Genomic DNA, 7,197 nt, shown 5'->3' with positions numbered 1-7,197 from the left:
AATGTGAATGGATGTAATTTGTTCTAGACTACTGTCTGTGTTGTTGGTAAAACGAATGTGGAGTCTTGTCATTTGGTTAATTTTTTTACGAAATGGAGAAGGTCACTGGTCTACCGGAAACCACCCCTCTACCTAAAAGGTAGGGGTGAGGTATATACATCCTATCCTCCCTAGACGCTATTTATGACATCCTAACTGGGTATGCAGTTGTTTTTTCGTTTGAAACACAGTCAGGGGTGGTTGTCACCTGTTTACAGAAATAATAGAGATGGACAGGGATCAGAATAGATTGTTTTGAAAAATTGTTCAAAAAGAAAAATTGTTTTGAAATGAATAGAGTGATTTCAAATGATAAAAGAATTTTTGAATACATTGCGGTTGAAGAAGGCTTTATGTTGCTTTTTTCTGTAAAAGAAAACCTTCATATTGAAGTTTTAAAATGTCTTTATTCCTTCTTGTATAGCTCTCTTCTTTTAAACCTTCCTTCTATTATTTAAATTTTAATAATCTCCTCTTTTAGGATTAATTTTCTTTAAAGCTTACGAAAACTTGTTGAGCAAAATCACAATTAAGAAGTCAATATCAAGTTTATCCACAACTCTTGGCATTTTCTGTGCTGTATTATTCCCTGATAGTACTAGTTCCCTCCCTCGTGCCAGACTGTTGTATATAATGATGCCTCTACTGAACCTTCAAAGCGTCGTAGGCAGCAACAGCTCTGAAGAAGACGAAAACCCCAATCCATTAAACGTCGTTGTACTAATCGAATCAGCCATTGCCAAAATGGAAATCAGATACAACTAGTGCTTCCACTAAATCTGAAAACATTTCTGCCATCTTAAATGCCACCATTCCTCCATAACTGAACGCAATCACTATGCACTTCTCCACTCCCAGTTTCCTTAAACCTTTTCTCAAACACTCCGCTTGAAAAGTAAGTTATTGAACCCCCGAAGAAAAGTAAGTCAGGTACATAAACGGAGTATTTTTTAGTTAATGCACCTATTTGGAATTGCCATGTGACGATTCCCTCACCAGCGAAGCCGTGGATTAGTACGACTACGGGTTTGTTCAGGTCAGGTTTGGTTGTGGATTCAGGGGAAATGGCACATTGATTGTTGGAGAAAGGAGTAGTGGTTGTGTTTTTCTTGGTTTTCTTTGTTTTTTGTATTATGGTTTCAGAAGGAACCCAAAAGCTCATAATGGTTCCTGGTTCTATTTGTATACTATGAGGTTTTATTCCTGCCAGTTTCATTAGGCCATGTAACAATGGCTTTTGTGTTGCTTCCTATGTTGCTTGGACTCTTCAAAAATGTCGATGGGTGCGTGTCGGATCCTTCAAAACTAGTGTATTTTTGAAGGTACCGATACAGGTACGACAACATTTTTGGAGAGTCGGAGCAACTTAGGCTGCTACCAAGTTCACCATCTTTTAGTTTCTCGGTTCTTTTTCTGGAATTGTTTATGAATTATGTGTGTATGGAGGAATCAAGGAATGAGGTGGAATGGTGGAAGAAATGAGAGAAAAAGGGGATTATACATTTCTCTTTGTGCAGCAACCATTTTTTTATAAAAATGGTAGGACTATTGCATGAGATTTAAGCTACAACAAACGAAGTATACATATTTTTAATAGTATGACTGTAATTTAGCTTGTTCTAATGGGCTCATCGATCGCTGTTTTTACCAACTTATCTATAAATTAAAATTTAATCCTATAGATTTCCCTATAATTAAGTGATATGATTGTGTAAATAATTTTCATATCATCAATGAGAGAAGTATAAACACACAGGGAAATAAATAAATTAAGAACCTTTAATTTTTAATGACCAGATGAACTATAGAGAGGTTTAGGTCAAACCTGCAGACACCATGACCCAATGGAGAGTTTCTCAACATGCTGGAGTGATACAAAGAGATCTCTTAACATCTTCTGGTCAGTCCTAAAATCACGTTCACTATTTTCATTATCATTTGTCATCCTAAAGAAATTTAGCTTAGCATCGACAAGAGCTTGTACATTACGAAGAACAGGTATTTTCTTATGAAAACATCTACTAATCTCCAGCGAAGTAGCATTAAGTATGTTGTAACTGAATGCAAAAAAAAAAAAATAAACCTCAAATAGATAACAAATTGAACGGAGTAAGTATTTAACAAAATAATGAAAAATAAAAGACAAGCGGAAAGAAATACATAGTAGCAAAAGCGTATATTTCCGAAAGCAAACTTGTTATCCAAAAAGCAAAGAAAGATATATTTTTGCTGAGTAAGTATGTAGATAACTGCTGCAGCAATAGAAATAGGTTCTCCTGTAAGATTTATATAACAAGTAAATGCTTTCGATCCATTAGTTTCAAACAGGTGGGTTGCCCGGCATAGGGATAACTGCTGCAGTAATCAAAATGTATCTTATTTGATTGTTCGTTTTTTCCTCCTCGTTAGCTCAACATGTGTATATATTTTATTCAAATTGATCTATTTAGTGGAGATCCAGGATTCTCATGTGTATATATTTGATATTGCAACTATCTTCTTGTAAAAACTAGAAGTTACGATTTTGTTTTTTTTTACAATTTGTTTTTTCCTAGTAAATTTTGGATGTTTGAACTTTAAAATTTGAAGTATGTCTCCAATTAGTTTGGATTAAGCGGTTCAATGTGACAATGGACATTAAAGTAACTTGTCAAATTCACATCTCTCATACTCCTGAAGAAAATTCTCATTATTTGTGATCCAGAAGAAAAGATCACTGGAATTTTGTTCCAATGAAGTGTTTCCTGGACTTGCCTGATCTTTAGGGTCTGATTCTGAATGTTAATCATGCTTGCGTTTGATGAGAACGACGACGATAAGGGAGATATAGGCTTCCTTCTCTGTGTTGATTCAGTTCTAGGTGGATTTAAAAGATCCTTTTTCATCTGTGCTGATTCAGTTCTAGGTTGGATTTTAAAAGTGTCTGCCTTGTCTGCACTAATTCAGTTCTAGGTGTATAGAGGGGGGTACATAGAGGCTTCGTTGCTGCTGCCTGAACAAAAAAACAAGTTAGACAATTTGAATATCAATAGCGGGGTCCAACTTAGAAGCTGCAAAAGCTCAATAAACATGTAGTTACAGAAAAGAGTATTCCTACAATTTTTGGTGGAAGAATAAAATTCAGATACTCTAGAAGAAAAGATCACAAGCCTACCACTTTGGGGACTTTACTGTTTCAACGAGCTAGACAATCGAGAGGATTTGCCTCTTCACTAGCTAACTGATACATGGTTTATGTAATAGTTAATTTTATGTGCTAATTTATTTCTATAATTTGTTCTCCTGTCCAAAATGAAGAAAGACAAGATGAAAATGATGAAGACATTGACCTTACTTAACAAGATTTTTGGGTTGTGGATAAAAATACTCTAATATCAATAGTTTTGTGTTGAATTTTTTGAAACTTATTGCGATATGTAAAAACTTTTGTATTGTAATGTGTATAGATATTGTGTTATAATTTATTATGTATGTAAATAAAAATTTACATTAATACGACTATCTATATAAATCGTTTCAATTTAATAACATGCGGCAATCATTGTTGCAATAGATTAATAAACCATTGCAATAGGCACTCAAAAAATGTTGCAACAGAATAACAAAAGCGTCGCAATAGCTGCTATTGCAACGGTTTAATGTCGTCGCAATAGATGTTATTGCAATGGTTCAATTTCGTTGCAATAGATGAAAATAAGTGTTGCAAAAAGTAATGAAATAGTTATAATAGGTAGTCAAAAAGCGTTGTAATAGAATAAAAAAAAGCGTTACAATAGATGCTGTGGCAACGGTTAGTAACCCTCACAATAGAGTTTATTGTGACGGTTCTTAACCATTGCAATAGATCAAAATAGGCGTCTCAATAAGTCCAAAAATAACCGTCGCAATAGGCTCATCTATAGCGACGGTTGCCGTAAACCGTCACCATAGGTGTAGCTATGGTGACGGTTTAAAAAACCGTCGTAGAAACCATTGCCACAGACCTATCGCAACGCCCACCTATGGGACGCTTGCCAAACCGTTGCGATAGGTTTATGGCAACGGTTTTTTGGTCTATTGCAACCATGCTACCGTCACCATAGACCTAATTTCTGGATGAAAATTTAGCAAAAGGGCCGATAGATCATAAAATTCTATTGTACGCATTTTTATCCTTTATTCCCTCAAAAAGTTGTTTTGTAGCTCCGAACTCATGATCAATCTCCTAATCACATAACACCAAACTTTACTGCTAAGGTTAATCAATTTAAATAAAACAAATTATAGCGTTGGATAATTAAAGCAAGCCAGACATATAGGGATCGTTTGATTGGGAAAGAATTATCCCATGATAATTGATTACGGGATTAGTTATCCCACTATATTTATGTGATGCCTTATTCATCACTACGATATAAATGATGTGATATAAATAATCGCAAGTCTAACTAATACCTCCAACCAAACACAAAATAAAACAATCCTCCATTTTTATCCCGACACTATATCTTATATTTCACACCAAACGACCCCAACTAATATTAAATTTCAGAGCATTTTTTTTATTTATTGGATTAACAAGGACTAATTTTACCGTTACACACTGCATGTGCATGAACGAAGAGGCGGAGCCAGCCTCCTTTAGGGGGTTCGACCGAATCCCCTTCGACGGAAAAATATACTATTTATACATGATAAAAATTATTTTTTATGTGGTTATAGTAGGTGTTGAACCTCCTTCGACTAAGTTTTCTTTGAATATTGAACCGTCTTAGTTGAAATTCTGGATCTGCCTCTACATGAACGGTGTGGCATCCCCGTTTTTGTGCTTCATAATAAATTTGGTGTCCTTTGACCATGTATAATCTATATAATCGCTACGAATATGAATTGTGGCAGTATGATTAATTTTCTTATATCTTTAAATAGAGGTATTAGATTTGATCTTTCGAACTTGCAATATATTGATGAATCCAGAATTAGTTGGATCCCATTATGCATACCGGACACTATATATGTGTGCGCGCGTGCGCATGTATGTATCCGAGCATTTATATATCGTCCGTGATACATATTGTTTGCTTTAATTTGACCCAACAAGCCTCACAAATTTGTCTTTTAGACTACGTCATTATTGAGATAAAAAGCGTGTGTACATATCACGTGACTTGTGATATATACGACTTATAAAACTCTTCATTTTCCTCTATCTATTTCAACGTAGAATTCACTCAAAGTATATTTTTTTTTTGGTTTTTCATCTGATGTCCGGTACCCGTATTGGAGCCTGACTAATTCGAATTCACGTCGGTTAGGGCCCCATTTAGGGGGTAGCGCTCCCAACAGAATTTTCTCTATACCCAGAGTCGAACCCTCAACCTCCGATTAAGGGTGGAGCAGCCTCATCCGTTGCACCACAACCCATGTTGGTCACTCAAAGTATTATGTTACAATTATATATGATTGGATAATAATTGAAGTTGTCAACCTAGGAAAACATCCAAATTTTTTTTTATTTTTTTTTCAAAATTTACACCAAAACTTAAGAAAATAATCTACGTACAATATCTTTGATTTATGATCTTGTCTATTTTATTTATTTATTTATGAATGAATGATCTTGTCTATGTTTTTTTTCTGTAGTTAAGAGCCCACACCACACGACCAAATGAAATGAATCAATCACATATTTATTTCACTGACATATATAGGATATTGTGTGTATGCTTTGATTTCAATATGTCTATTTTAACTCTTTTTATTTATATTACTTACTATTCAAATTCGTGTTACGTAGAGCTAAAACTCGTGATATTTTGTCATGTTTAAAAAGTGGTGGATAGACGATATGATCGAAGGCGAATATAGAATATCGAATGAAGATCTTCAGATATTCAATAATTTTAGTTCAAATACATTATTTGTATAAAGAATCCATAAAGTTATATAAAAAATTAATAATGGGAATTCATAATCGGAAGGAGCTGTTGGTTCGATAGCGAGGAAGGAACTCCACGTCATTGCTCGTAATTAGCGCGGGATCGATACCCTTTGGACAATATAGAGCAATGACTAGGGTTCCTTCTTCGTTATCGACCAGCAACTCCTTTTAATCACTCCGCTATTAATTTTTATATAATTTTATGATTTTCTTATATATATGTATAATAAACGTTGAATTTTCTATTGCTTCTTCATATTTTAAAGGGAAAAGGATCAAATATACCCGTTAACTTTTAAAAATTGGCTAATTTTATCGTCCGTTAAATTTTATGGTCATATATACCTCATTGTTAACAAAGTTGTCATTTTATATATATATATATATTAACTCTTTTATTACTATTCAAAAACTACTAAAATCATTCAATTCAAATTCGTATTACGTAGAATTCTTAAAAAAATAAAAACGTTTCTTATCATAAATTTTTTGATATGCGGGCTAAAACTCGAGATATTTTGTCAAATGTAAAACGTGGTGAATGGATGATATAATCGAGGGCGGATTTAGAATATTGAATGAGAGATGATATAATTTATATTAAGAATCCATAAAATTATATAAGAAATTAATATTGCGAATTATATAAGAACAAACCAAATGAGAAAAAAAAAAAAAAAAAAAAAACATAGCCATTAGCCATAGACCAACATGCCTTATAGTGCAATGGTGAGACTATTGCGTCATCCACAAAGTGATCTTTGCAGTTAGGGGTGTACATAGATCGGCTTGATTCGATTATTATTAAAAAAAAAAAAATCAATCATATCGACTTATTAAAACTATAAATCAAATCAAATCAATGTAAAATTGTTTTTTTCGGTTTAGGTTTTAGTCGGTTTTTTTAGATTTTTTTATTTTTTATTTTTTTTCTTATAATCTTTAGTTTTTACAATTATATTGTGATCGAAGATTAGATCAAATATATTTTCACTCATGTACTAATAAAAATCAGAATTATGAAAAAATGAGGAGCGGAAAATTCTCCTGAAACTAAAAAGTGAGATGAAGAGTGAAAAGTTTAGATTTTAAGTTTATATTGGGTTTTCGATCATTCAATTAGCAATTAATGGACAAATATTACAACTTAAAGGCTCAATATCTACATCTACTTTCAAATTATTAAAAATTACTAAAACTAGTTGAAAAAGTATTTAAAAAATAGATTATAATTAATA

At 33.1% G+C, this 7,197-nt stretch overlaps 1 pseudogene; it reads right to left on the bottom strand.

Moving 5' to 3' along the window:
• Positions 1-643: 643 nt before the first annotated feature.
• Positions 644-2,924, bottom strand: LOC107841733 (annotated as a pseudogene).
• Between the last annotated feature and the right edge of the window lie 4,273 nt (positions 2,925-7,197).

This window comes from Capsicum annuum, chromosome 9 (genome assembly GCF_002878395.1).
Source record: "Capsicum annuum cultivar UCD-10X-F1 chromosome 9, UCD10Xv1.1, whole genome shotgun sequence".
Lineage (NCBI taxonomy): Eukaryota > Viridiplantae > Streptophyta > Magnoliopsida > Solanales > Solanaceae > Capsicum > Capsicum annuum.
This window is presented reverse-complemented; position numbering and strand designations above follow the sequence as displayed.